Raw genomic sequence first — 14,005 nt, forward strand, 5'->3', positions numbered from 1 at the left:
TTTAGCTGCTCAATTTGAGCTAGTGGGAAGACTAAAGAGGATTTGGGTAAATTTTTCTTTTCTGTTGAACAAATCTGACACTCTTAGTGAGTTTCATGAGTTACAGTAAATGGCACCCATGACTCTGGCCGTCCTAATCTTTTACTGAATGCATTGTTTATTTCTTTAAAAATTGGACTTCAATAATGTTGTAAATATTTTCCATCTATCATGAACCTTTTTATTCTCCCTCAAAGAGACTTCTGATTTGGGGCCTGTTATCAGAGATCCAGGAAGGGCATCAAGGTTAGTTCAGGGAAGGTAGGCATGTGGAGGGCCCTTGGAGAATGCTTCCTTGCTTAGGTGTCTCCGCGGCTCACCATCGAACTTGGGGTTCTGAGTGGAGTTCGGGGGTGGAAGAGGACGTGGGCCACTAGGACAGGCTAGTCTGTGAAGCCAGGATTCCCGCCTGAGGCTCTGGCACTGGCCCACCGCAGGCCAGGCGCCCGCAGCCCTGAACTCAGGGCTGAAGCGGGAGGCAGCAGCATGCGCAGTGTGGCCGTTGCCGCTACACCGGAGCTTCAGCAGCTGCTGCGGCTACTTGGCGGCGGCGGCGGCTGCTGCTGCTGCTGCTGCTGCTGCTGCTCTGCCGTCCGCCTCAGTCACTTCCAGTTCCTATTTGGTTGATCCAGGTCCGGGTCACTGCTTCCCCGCCGCTGGCCCGGCCTCTCGAGGCCTCCCTCCTTCCCAGGCAGGAGGGGGCCAGCGTGGGCAGCTGAGCTGGGTCCTGAAGAGCCGCAAAGGCAGGTCCCCCAGGCAGCCGATCCAGGCCTGCCGCCGCCGCCCGAGAGCCCTGGCCCGCTCACCGCCAGCGCACCCAGCCGGGCTCATCTCCCGCCACCCCCTCCCTCGCATTCGGCCCCTTGGTCCTCAGCCCACCGAAGGGCACAATACTGGAAGCAAGAACTTGAGGGCAAGAATCTGGCTTCCTTTTAGGTTAAAAAAACATAAAGGGATAAAAAAATTTCCTGGACCGGAGAGGTTACGGGCGTGGCACAGAGTTTGGAGACTGGCGCCCCCTCCTCGCCGGCGTCTAAGAGCAAAGTTGCAGCCGCCCCTCCCCGCCCGGGGAAGCCGAGCCCAGCTCTCCAGTTTCGCCCTGGTGGCGGCTGCGCTTAGGGCAGGGTCCCAGCTCTGGCTGGGTTGAACGGTTCCCGCAGCCTTGGCACAGGCTAGCCCGCTCGCTCGCCGGCCCGGTGACTCCGGAGGACAAGCCGCTTCCAGGAGTCGGCGGCGGCACGGCTGGGGTCAGCGAGCAGCCGGAGGACAAGCGGGCAGCGGCCGAGCCAGGTGACCTGCCTGGGGGGCAGAGGGTCAGGGGAAAGGGAGAGCGCGAGGGTTTGGGGTGGTGCCCAAGGACTCCCCCTTAGAGGGGAGCTGCCCTTCCACTGCCTTGGCTCCCAGCCCCAGCCTCGGGGTTCCTTCTCTGCCAAGGCCTCCCAGTGAACTGAGATCCGGGGTGCCTGGAGGGAGGGCGGGGGCTGAGGGCGCTGAGCGAGGACGCGCCAAACTTAGGGGCGAGTTGTCCGGCTCTGGCCGCAAGATTTGCATCAGACCGGATTCCTTTCCCACAACCCCAACCAGGGCAAGGGGTCCACAGTACTGTTTTTTTTGTTGTTATTGTTGTTTTTTAATATATATACGAATGTGATGCCTCCCCTTTCCATCCCTGGCATCCATACATTTGGGGATATTTTCGGCGATGAGTATACAGGTCTGTCGCAGGAATGGTTTGTGGATGGGGAAAGACCTATACTCTACAAGACGTTCCAACCTGCCTGTAGTTATTTTCTAGTTTACATTTTCTAGACATTAAAAAACCCAACAGGTATTTGAGCTATTCGTTTCTTATCTCTAGAGTGGGGAGCCCTTAAGTTTATCTCTGTGTCTTAAAAAATTTTATATTTGTATTTTTGGTTTGTTACTGGTTTTGGATATAGAGGTGACTCACATGACTTTTTTCTTAATGTGTAGTGGGAATAAAAATAGAGTAAAGGAATATATTTTTCTATGCAACTGTGTATATTTTTGTCAATAAAAGCTTTACATAAAACAAACAAGTTATAGAATAGGATAAATTTCAGTTGATGTTTTGTAAAGTATTTTAAAAATTTAAAGCAACTGCTTTTCTAACTTATATTTGCTTGACAACCCCACAATTTGTCCTTGAACTTCCTATCTTAATTTTGACATTGACCATGGTAAGAGGAGCTTCAATGACATCATTTACTCCAGCAACAGTTCTGGTGTTCCGTGACTGAAAGCACTTCTCTCCAAAACGTAAGGCTTGGGCCTGCTCTTGTACTTCAGCTGAGGCATTTCCAGGGATTTCTCTTAAGGGAAGTATTTTGATACCTGCGTGGCAATGCTTCAGTCCCTTCTTACATAAATGAGCTTCAGGCTATCGTAGTCTCCCCCCAGTGTGCTTGAAGCAGTTAATATCAGAGAGTTCTCAGTCTTGAGGGGTGGTGCTGGTTGGAGTTTGGAACAAAGTAAATTTCTAGCTGGTATTATCATCTTGCATTTCTTTGCTGCTTAATTTTTTTTGGAATGTCATCTATTTATCTGCAACTTACTGGGCCTTTGTAAAGCATGCGGGAAAGATGGCATTGCTTTCATTTGACAGAGAAACAAAAGTTTAGTTCACCAAAGTCAGGCAGCTTACCAGTGGTAGTATCAAAATTCTGACCTGGATCTCCTGCTTTCAGCTCAAGGTTGTGTTTGTTTGTTTTTACTAAAACATGACATTTTATACAAAAGTATTTCACTTGGCACATGTTTTATGGATGGTATATCTTCTGAGCTACCAATTTTTTTCTATTCTTTGTGCCAACTCACATCTTGGCCTTGTCTTTGCATAAGGCTGGCACTGTTCTTAGGAGAGAGTACAAGAGCAAAGCTTTTGAAAGGAGGGTCTGTGGTTTGTATTTCCCACGGATGGCCTCCTCTCCATTCATCTTCAGGGATAACAGGTGCTGAATAGAGTGAGTCACTAGGGCCCAAAAATGTCTGATATTTGTCTGACATCACTAGTTCAAGTATAATATTACTCCAGTCTTTACAAAGAAACTCATTCAGGAGGAGAAATTGGAGAGTATGAGTTTTGTTCATTTAAAGCAATCTGCTCATCACTGTACATAGGGGACTTAGATGCAAAAGAAGAAAAGGAGTTGAGTACCCAGCATTTCTCAAGTACCTACTGTTTTAGGTACTGTGCTGGATGATTTATGTTATTTTACTTAATCCTCACAACAATCACAAGAAGAAGGTGGCATTGTACCCATTACACAGTGCTGGTTTGTGGATGAAATAGACCAGTGAGGGCGAACCTTTTGAGCTCGGCGTGTCAGCATTTTGAAAAACCCTAACTTAACTCTGGTGCTGTGTCACATATAGAAATTTTTTAATATTTGCAACCATAGTAAAACAAAGTAAAATAAATATTTTTGATATTTATTTTATATATTTAAATGCCATTTAACAAAGAAAAAGCAAACCAAAAAAATGAGTTCGCATGTCACCTCTGACACGCGTGTCATAAGTTCGCCATCACTGATCTAGATAAATGTCTCAGACAAATGTCTCAACTGCCAGTCTCATAGTGCCAAAATGTAATCACTGATGTATACCTTACTCCAGAAATCATTCTGTTTGTCATGTGTCAGGCTGTCTGTCCAAAGGAACTGATGATAAAATACAGGAACACCTAGCCCCTTGGTTTTCAGATATGGCTGTAACTAGAGTCTGGCTGGTGTGGTTCAGTGGTTGAGCATTGACCTATGAACCAGGAGGCCACGGTTCAATTCCCAGTCAGAGCACATGCCCACGTTTTGGGCTTGATCCCAGTGGGGGTGTACAGGAGGCAGCCAGCCGATCAAGGATTCTCTCTCATCATTGATTTTTCTATCTCTCTTTCCCTCTCCCTTTCTCTCTGAAATCAATATATATATATATATATATATATATATATATATATATATATATATATATATATATAAAATACAAATGTTGCCCTGGCCAGTGTGGCTCAGTTAGTTGGGCGTAGTCCCATGCACCAAAAGATTCCTGGTTCAGTTGTTGGTCAGGGCATATGCACAGGTTATGGGTTCTATCCCAGGTCGGGGGGAGCATATGGGAGGCAATTGATCCATGTTTTGCTCTCACATGGATCTCTCTCTCTCTCTCTCTCTCTCTCTCTCTCTCTCTCTCTCTCTCTTCCTCTCCCTTTAAAAATCAATTTTAAAAATCTTAAAAAAATGCAAATGTTGACCTTCTATGTGAATTGGTCTTCAATGAGGGCCAGGCCTTGGTATTTCTTTTTATTTTAACGTTTAAGTGAACTTTATATTAAATATAACATGAATTCAGGAAACTGTACAAATCCTAAGTATACTAGTATAGTCTGATGGATCTTTACAAATTGAACACATCCATATAATAACCAGCACACCATTTAGGGAACAGAACATTTTCAGCACCCAGAAGCTACCCTAGTGCCCCTTTTCAGTCACTACCCTTCCCCAACAGACACCACTGTCCTGACTTCTAAGACACTCAATTATTTTTTTCTGTTTTGATACTTTATATGAGTGGAATCATACAGTATGTACTCGTTTGTATGTTTTCTTTCACTCAAGGTAGCATTTTACAAGTCAGCCATGCTTTTGCAGGTAGTAGTGGTTCATTCTTTTTTATTGCTAGTAGTATTCCATCATGTGGATGTACCATATTTTGTGTCTCCATTCACCTATTGATGGACATCTAGGTTGTTTCCAGTTTTTGGTTGCAATGAATGAAGCTACTGTGACTATCCTTGTGCATGTCTTCTGGTGCACATTTCTGTTGGAATTTATACATAGGAATGAATTGCTGGGTCATAGGGTGTGTACATGTTTAGCTTGAGTAGGTATTGCCCAACAGTTTTCCAAAATGACCAGGTCTTGTTATTATTTCATTTTTTAAAGCTCCCCAAGTGATTTTAATATGCATCCAGAGTTGAGAACCATTTTGATGGCTAATCTAGAGTTCAGCAATATAGCAACCTCTAGTGTCTACCACCTAGCTGAGAACAATAAAGAGATACCAGCATCCTTCTCAGCCTCAGATCTTCTAGAAAAATCTCTGCTGGATTGGGCAGCTGTTGTCCATTTTCTCATATTCCCTTGTGCCAAGGTACCTTTATTCTGTCTGCCCACTCTCACTATGGTAATCTGCGGACACATTTGTCTCTCTACCAGTCTTGGAACTTCTCAAAGGCAGGAACCAGAGCTTGATCATGCTTATGATCCCAGCACTCAGTATTAGAACATGGCATATAGCAGGTGCTCAGTAAATGTTCATTAAATGAATGATTCATAGTATGACTGAATGGTCAGAGAAGGTTTGGGCTGCCAAAGAAATGCCACATCTTTGCACTAAAACTTATGCACTTTATTCCTAGGAGACTGCCGTAGACCTTCGCTCAGAGTCTAAATTACTTTTATTTATCTAAGCATGTTATAATTATGGGTACTCCCATTGCTCATCCCAAAATTGATTAGAAATAGCAAATTAGATTAGACGAGATAAGCTATGTGGAAACACTTTGTAAAGTGGAAAATAGATGTGAATAGAAACTTGTGATAGAGGGGGAAGAGGGGCTCCTATAGATTAGATGTGCTGGCAATGGCAGAAAGAGTATATATCTAAATATAACATGGAAGAAGTGAAATAAACAGCACATCAAGTAAAGAGACAGAAAAACTATAAAAAGCAGACACCCAAACGTATAACCATCTGGGGCCTTTTGGTGTGGGGTCAGGCAACCCAGTACATGTGTGGTTGGTCTAGTGCAGTGATGGCGAACCTTTTGAGCTCGGCGTGTCAGCATTTTGAAAAACCCTAACTTAACTCTGGTGCCGTGTCACATATAGAAATTTTTTGATATTTGCAACCATAGTAAAACAAAGACTTATATTTTTGATATTTATTCTATATATTTAAATGCCATTTAACAAAGAAAAACCAACCAAAAAAATGAGTTCGCGTGTCACCTCTGACATGCTTGTCATAGGTTCGCCATCACTGGTCTAGTGGCTAGAATTTGTGACTCTCCCTGTCTTGTTCTGGGTTTGATTCCTGTCAAGGAGACTTTGTTCTTGAGAAGTAGTATAGTATTGCAGTGGCTAAGAGCTTGAGATTTGGACTTGAACTGACCTGGGCTAGCCAATTATTAGGTATATTCTTTTTTTATATTAGGTATATTCTAACTTTCTTGGTGGTAGTGGTATATTATATTAGGTATATGCTACTTTATTGTTAGTTATATGCTTATTAGATATATGCTACCTCTTAATGTTAAATGAGAGACTGCAAGTAAAGCACTTAGCATAGTGCCTGGCACTGGGTAAAGCTAGTTACTAATTAGAATTTTAATATATTTCATTAGACTAGTGTTCACAAATGATAACATTGCATTATGAAAAAAAGTTCACTCAGTAATGTTACGCAAGCTCCGTTTAAAAAGTGAGTCATGCTTTATAGAAAGATTTCCTTCTTAACATTAAAGAAAAGTTGGATACAGGAAAGGGTAAATTGTGGACTCTGGAGAAATGGCTTCTCCAAGGGTTCTGAGGTTTTACACTAGTTACATTGAGAATTTAGACAGGGATGAAACAGGAAAATAAATCCAACCATCTTGTTTCTTAGTTCCATGCTTTATTTGGCAGAGACCACTTATTTTTGGAAAAACATTCTTGAAAAATAAAGTTGAAGCTAAAACCCCACACATATTTTCTAATACTTAATACTCCTCTTCTGAAGACAAAACAAAGTTGATTATTTCTGGGAACTTTAGATGAATAGTGATGGCAGGCTTTGCTCTCATGTTAACAGCAGAAATTACTCTTTTTAACATTATCAACATCTTTCACTCACAAATTGAAGTGCTTTTTTTCTGGACTTGAAATTTTTAGTGCTTCACATAATAGAAAATAATTTGAATTTAAATGAGAGGATGTTGAAATGTGTTTAAAATTATTTATATGTCATATTTAATTTGTTTATATCTTGTATTTGGAAGACTATATAAACACAGTTTAAATTTCAGTGATATTGTAGAGCCCAGTGATATTCATGGAACGGAGATTGGAATTTTTAACTATAATTTCTGACAATAAGCATGTAGTCTTAAGAATTTTAAGAATTGGTTATAAAAGTTCATGCTAAGTCTCCAGATGTTTGTCTTGCTGCTGTTTTCAATGCTTAGCATCACCAATTTTTAACTGCTGAAAACAATTTGTATATTATGTTCTTTATAACAACTCTGGACTAGAAATACGTTTGGGGATCCAGTTCAAAAGAGGAACTAGAGAAGACAAAGCAACTGAATTCTTCAGAGACTATGAATTATTCAATTGTTAACCACATTAACTTCTTTATCTACCATTTTATGCTAATAATATAAACAATTTGATAGATTCCTCTTGGAATTGAAAAATCAGGAAAGCTTTCCACTTGTTCTTAATCTATGCATAAACTAGAAGAATGTGAAAACTGAGTATTTTCAGTTTCTCATGTTTACCTGGATAGAGTGGTTTAATTTTTGTCTTTTAAAGCAAGCATGTTTATTTTATAGTCACAATAGCTTGAAATTTGAAAATACACCCGAGAGCAAGATGCATTTTGTTTTAAACAATTCACCAAATTGTTTTTGTTGTTGTTTTTTCGATGATGACTAACAAAAACATTCCCCCATACCCTCAGAAAAAGTAATAAACCTATTGAATTGGGCATAGTTGAGGGGGGGAAATAAAAATCAATTGCCTCTATATGAAAAAACCCACAGTATATAACACTTGAAAAGGAAAAAGATTGTTTCTGAATGGGTTGAATGTATACTGATAATACCAAAAGTAATGTATTTTGTTAGAAAATTTGATCAAGGAATCTTCCTGACAGAAGATGTAAAAGTTATCTTGTTTTAAATCTAACTCACTCTATTTTTTAAAAAAATATTTTTATTGTTTTTTTAAAATAGATTTTTTTTTTTCTTTCAGAAAGGAAGGGAGAGGGAGAGAGACATAGAAACATGAATGATGATCATTGATTGGCTGCCTCCAGCATGCCCCCTATTGGGGATCGAGCCAGCAACCTGAGTATGTGCCCTTGACTAGAATCAAACCTGGGATCCTTCAGGCCAATGTTCTATCCACTGAGCCAAATTGGCTGCAGTGGTCGGCAAACTCATTAGTCAACAGAGCCAAATATCAACAGTACAAGGATTGAAATTTCTTTTGAGAGCCAAATTTTTTAAACTTAAACTATATAGGTAGGTACATTGTTATTAACTTAATTAGGGTAGGACCTAAGGCTTAGGAAGAGCCACACTCAAGGGGCTGCATGTGTCTCGCGAGCCGCAGTTTGCCGACCACGGGGCTAGGGCAATATCTTTATTGTTGAAAGTATTACAAATGTTCCCCCCTTTCCCCCCATTGACTCCTTCCACCCTATTCCCGCCCTCCCTCAGGCCTTCATGTTGATTCTAATCCAGGCTGCTTCTGGGGGCAATGGAGCACAACATAGGTCTTTATTAAAATCATACAGTCATGGCAAGCTATTCCCTACTACAGCCCCATTCTAATTTGGTCATATGTTATCTCTGAGTCCCCCCTGCCCCCGCCCACCCCAAGGATCAGTCTGAGAGGTAAAGAGTTGCCAGCACAGCATAAGGTATGCAAAACCATTCGTGATGACATTGGAGTTAACACCAAAAGGATGTGCAAGGTCTGGCCTTTGAATTGCAAATGAAGAAGTGTGAGGGCCGAAACCGGTTTGGCTCAGTGGATAGAGCCTCGGCCTGCGGACTGAGGGGTCCCGGGTTCAATTCCGGTCAGGGGCATGTGCCTGGGTTGCGGGCATATCCCCAGTGGGGGATGTGCAGGGGGCAGCTGATCGATGTTTCTCTCTCGTCGATGTTTCTAGCTCTCTGTCTCCCTCCCTTCCTATCTGTAAAAAATCAATAAAATATATTAAAAAAAAAAAGAAGTGTGAGGGACACTCGCCAGTTTTAGTGCCTTTGCTTACCAACTTTTTAGAGGAGGTATATGTCCACTCAGTCCAGAAGCTGCTCTATATCTGGATTTCAATACTTACAGTGCCACTTCCTCTGCTGTCATCTGGGAAAAAAAAAACTCATGACACCAGACATCTGTCTGACTAGCTGTAGGCTTTGTCATACCCTGGCAAATTGGACCCTACCACATAGAAAGCTGTGTGGGTTCCGAAATGTGGATCATCTAAAATAGCATACACTCACACATCATTTCTATTTGACTTCTGGCAGAAGATTTACCTTTCTAATTAAGTTCTGCTTAGACAAATAGAGTAAAATCCCAGTTTTATACTTTCCTGAGACTTGAATATTATTACAGAGATCAGACATGTCAGTTGAGGAATTGAACAGGGCAATAGGGAAAAGAAGGAATTAAATTAAAATGAGATGAAATGCAGCAGTTTGCAAAGCAGTGAGTTATTAAGGACTTGTTTCACCGGAGACAATGACATACAGGCTTCCCTACCCCTTGTAAGTATGGACATTATTTTAAGAGGTGTCAAGCTCTTAATATCTTTTATGAAGAGCCCAGTCTGTGAAGCAGGCCTGTATGCTAAGGAACATTCTGTCTTGTAATTTGTCTGTTCTTGGCTAGGTCTCTAGCAAACTGGGGCTATTTACCAATGATTGCTGAGAAATGTATGTAAATCAAGAGATTTATTTAGGTACTAGAGGCTCGGTGCACAAAAATTTGTGCACTTGGGGGGAAGGGGAGGTCCCTCAGCCCGGCCTGTGCCCGCTCGCAGTCTGGGACCCCTCGGGAGATAACAACCTGCTGGCTTAGGCCTGCTCCCGGGTGGCAGAGGGCAGGCCCAATCCCTAGGTGCAGCCCTGGGTCGGGCTCAGAGCAGGGCCGATTGGGGAGTTGGGGCGCCACCCCCTGTCATGCACAGAGCAGGGTGGATCGGGAGGTTGTGATGCCACCCTCAGTCACGTTCAGGGTAGGGCTGATTGGGGGGTTTGGGCACCGCCCCCTGTCACACTCAAGGCAGGGTCAATGGGGAGGTTGTGGCACCACCCCCTGTCATGCACAGAGCAGGGCCAATTAGGGGGTTGGGGCGCTGCCCCCTGTCACTCACAGAGCAGGGCCGATCAGGGGGGTTGGGGCTCCATACCCTGTCACGCACAGAGCAGGGCCCATCAGGGGGTTGGGGAGCTCCCCCCTGTCACTCACAGAGTAGGGCCGATAGGGGAGTTGGGGCACAGCCCCCTGTCACACACAGAGCAGGGCGGATCAGGGGGTTGGGGTGCCACACCCTGTCACACTCAGGGCAGGGTCGATGGGGAGGTTATGGCTCTACTCCGTCACACACAGAGCAGGGCTGATCATGGGGTTGGGGCGCCGCCACTGTCACACTCAGGGCAGGGCCTATGGGGAGGTTATGGCTCTACCCCGTCACACACAGAGCAGGACCCATGGGTGGGGGAGTTGGGGCGCCGCACCCTGTCACACACAGAGCAGGGGCGATCAGGGGGTTGGGGAGCTCCCCCCTATCAGGCACAGAGCAGGGCCAATAGGGAGGTTGTGGCCCTGCCCCCTGTCACACACAGAGCCACAGGGCAATCAGGGAGTTTGAGCGCTGCCCCCTGTCATGCTGATCCCAGTGCCGGGAGGCCTCTCGGCTCCGCTGATCCCGGTGCTGGGAGGCCCTTTTACTATATAGGATAAAGGCCTGGTGCACGTGTGCAGGCCGGCTGGTTTGCCCTGAAGGGTGTCCTGCATCAGGGTGGGGGTCCCCACTGGGGTGCCTGGCCAGCCTGGGTGAGGTGATGATGGCTGTTTGCAGCTGGTCACACACCCTTCAGGGTGGGGGTCCCCACTGGGGTGCCTGGCCAGTCTGGGTGAGGGGCTGAGGGCTGTTTTCAGGTTGGCGGGTGACTGAAGCTCCCAACTGCTCCTTTTTTTCTTTTATTCTTTTTATTCTGGGCCAGCTTTAGCTCTGAGGCTCCAGCTCTGAGGCCTCCGCTCCTGAAAGCAGGTATCTGGTTTGTTTGGGTTCTATAATTGAAACAGTGTATAACTCCAGCTCTGAGATCCCGGCTCACTGAAAGCAGGTTTCTGGGGTTTTGTTTAGCTTCTATATTTGTAACTATGTTTCAAACTGCAGGCTCAGAGGCCGGCAAGGCAGGCGGGGAACGTTGGTTTCCTCTGTCACTGAAGCAAGCAAGCCTCATGTTAGTTTCAAGCTGCCTGGCTGCCGGCCACCATCTTGGCTGGCAGTTAATTTGCATATCACCCTGATGAGCCAATGGGAAGGGTAGCGGTCGTACGCTAATTACCATGTTTCTCTTTTATTAGATAGGATAATTAATGTGCACTATCAATTGAATGTAGTATTTTACTAAAATAGAAATTTAACCACTACCTTTGGGAAATGTATGTTGTGAATGTATCAATAAGCATTTGTACTATAGTATAACCAGTTTGCATTCTATGAAGACATGCTGGTGTTTGGGAATGTGTTTTGAATTGAGAAATCTTGATTTGAGATTTAAAAAATCACCCTTCAGGTGCACAAACTGGTAAACCATTGTTTCCCATTCTATTATCTAGTCCTCAGGTCACTTGTTATTTCTTATCTTACCAAAAGTCTCTCGATTTCATTGGGTTTTCAAGGTGTGAGATTTGCACATTAGGACTCTGTGACTTTGATTCTCCCAGGCAGTAACTTTGCTTCCTTTTGGTGAGGTGTAAATGCTTTGACAGTATTCTTCACTTCTCACAATCATATTCTTCAAAAGGAAGAATCTATTTTACCAAGTGATGGAATATATATGAGCCCTGATTTATCAAGGTCTACCAGAAAAAAAAATGAGCCTTCTCCTGTCTTCCCTTCTGGGAAATGCATGCCAAAAGGACAGGTATTTCTGTTGGAAGAAATATCTTTTTAAATTTTAGGTTGAGAGGAAAGACTGATGGCAAATACTTGTTCACCATATATATGGTAAGTGCTGTGTCTGGCATTGTGGAAAGAGAAAAATGTACATGGGAAATAGTGGAATTTAACAGTGTATAGCTAGGTATCCAAGTTAGTGGCTCCAGAGTATAGAGCAGTGATGGCGAACCTATGACATGCGTGTCAGAGGTGACACGTGAACTCATTTTTTTGGTTGATTTTTCTTTGTTAAATGGCATTTAAATATATAAAATAAATATCATAAATATACATCTTTGTTTTACTATGGTTGCAAATATCAAAAAATTTCTATATATGACACGGCACCAGAGTTAAGTTAGGGTTTTTCAAAATGCTGACACGCCGAGCTCAAAAGGTTCGCCATCACTGCTATAGAGCATAATGCAGAGTTCAGAAGAAGAGAAGCCCCCATGTACTGAGGTATAGTGTTTGGGGAAGACCCCATGGAAAGGAGTGATATAGGATGGACCCTGAAGGACATCTAGGATTCAAATAGTTGAGGGAACTTTTTCATATCACAGAGAAGCATAGTGAAGAAAGTGAAGATTGTGGAGCAAACAAGAAGATGATGATGAGAAATGATGGGCTTGCTAAGGGTTGGACCAGGTTGAGAAGAAATATGAATGCTAGTCTAAAGAGTGGACTTGAACTTGTAGGTAGTTATAGGCTTGGTTCCATTAGGCTGAAAGACATGGATATTAACGGAAAGAACCATTCCTGATGTCACCGGCATCTGAACTCTCAAACACCCACCTTACTATGTTTGGATTGTTTCCTAGGCACAAATCTTGTTTGTGATACGATAGAGGAAAATTAATTAACTAATTAATTAATTAACTAATGTCTGTTAGGCATTGATGGGCAATTCTGAAAATGACATACTTTTGAAAAAGTGACTCACATATAAGCAAGGAGTGCCAAAAGTCATTGCCTAATGTGTTATTGAAGGTAATCCTATATAATAAAGAGGTAATATACAAATTAACCCTCATGCCCTCACAAGATGGCTGCCTACGACCATGCTGGCAGGAAGGATTAGTGAGGGACGACCAAACAACTGAACAAGCAGGCTGCGTGGGGCAACCAGGCCGGCAGGGGTTAGTGAGGGACGATCAAATGACTGAACAGCAGGCTGCATGGGGCTACCAGTCCGGCGGGGGGGGGCAGTTGGGGGTGACCAGGCTGGCAGGGGGGCAGATAGGGGCAACCAGGCCGGTGGGGGTGTGCAATTGCGGGCAACCAGGCCAGAAGGGGGGGGGGCAGTTGGGGCGATCAGGCTGGCGGGGGGGGGGCAGTGAGGGGTAACTAGGCCGGCAGGGGGGGGCAATTCGGGACGACCAGGCAGGCAGGCAGGTGAGCGATTAGGAGCCAGCGGTCCAGGATTGTGAGAGGGATGTCCGACTGCCGGTTTAGGCCCCATTCCTGGGATTGGGCTTAAACTGGCAGTCGGACATCCCCCAGGTGGTCCCGGATTAGAGAGGGTGCAGGCTGGGCTGAGGGGACTATCCCCCCCCTGCACAAATTTTGTGCACTTCGCCTCTAGTCTCCAATAAAGAAAATGGTAGCGACTTTGGAAAAACATCTTTCCTACCCAGATTAGCTGGTCTAAGAGGGACTTCGTGCGTGTGGTTTATGGTCTCTTTCAAATTGCCTGCCACACCTTTCTTGCTTCTCATGAGTTAATTTGACACATTTTCCTGTCCCATTCTGCTCTGGCTGCACCTGGAGTTTGTTTTAGAGCAGAGTATGAACAGGTGAGTGTGGCTTATAGTGTTTGTCATTTAAGCTATCTTACAGTAAAATAGTCCAAAAAATATAGCCTGCCCAGCCAGCATGGCTCAGTGGTTGAGCGTCAATCTATGAACCAGGTCACAGTTCGATTCCTGGTCGGGGCATATGCCCGGGTTGTGGGCTCAATCCCCAGTGTGGGAGGTGCAGGAGGCAGCCAATCAATGAT

At 44.2% G+C, this 14,005-nt stretch overlaps 1 protein-coding gene across 4 annotated transcripts in view; it reads left to right on the forward strand.

Moving 5' to 3' along the window:
- Positions 1–14,005, forward strand: part of ARHGEF6 (Rac/Cdc42 guanine nucleotide exchange factor 6) — a 142,875-nt gene that overhangs the window by 14,785 nt on the left and 114,085 nt on the right. Inside the window, exon 1 of one of the 4 annotated variants that reach the window (XM_036304948.1) lies at positions 753–1,329. The exons of the other annotated variants lie outside the window; for them this stretch is intronic. The gene's annotated coding sequence lies outside the window, so the exon portion shown is untranslated. Of the gene's footprint in view, positions 1–752; positions 1,330–14,005 lie in introns of those variants that run through there. 4 annotated transcript variants of the gene reach the window in all.

The sequence above is a fragment of the Myotis myotis genome, unplaced genomic scaffold (genome assembly GCF_014108235.1).
Source record: "Myotis myotis isolate mMyoMyo1 unplaced genomic scaffold, mMyoMyo1.p scaffold_m19_p_4, whole genome shotgun sequence".
In the NCBI taxonomy this organism is placed as follows: Eukaryota; Metazoa; Chordata; class Mammalia; order Chiroptera; family Vespertilionidae; genus Myotis; species Myotis myotis.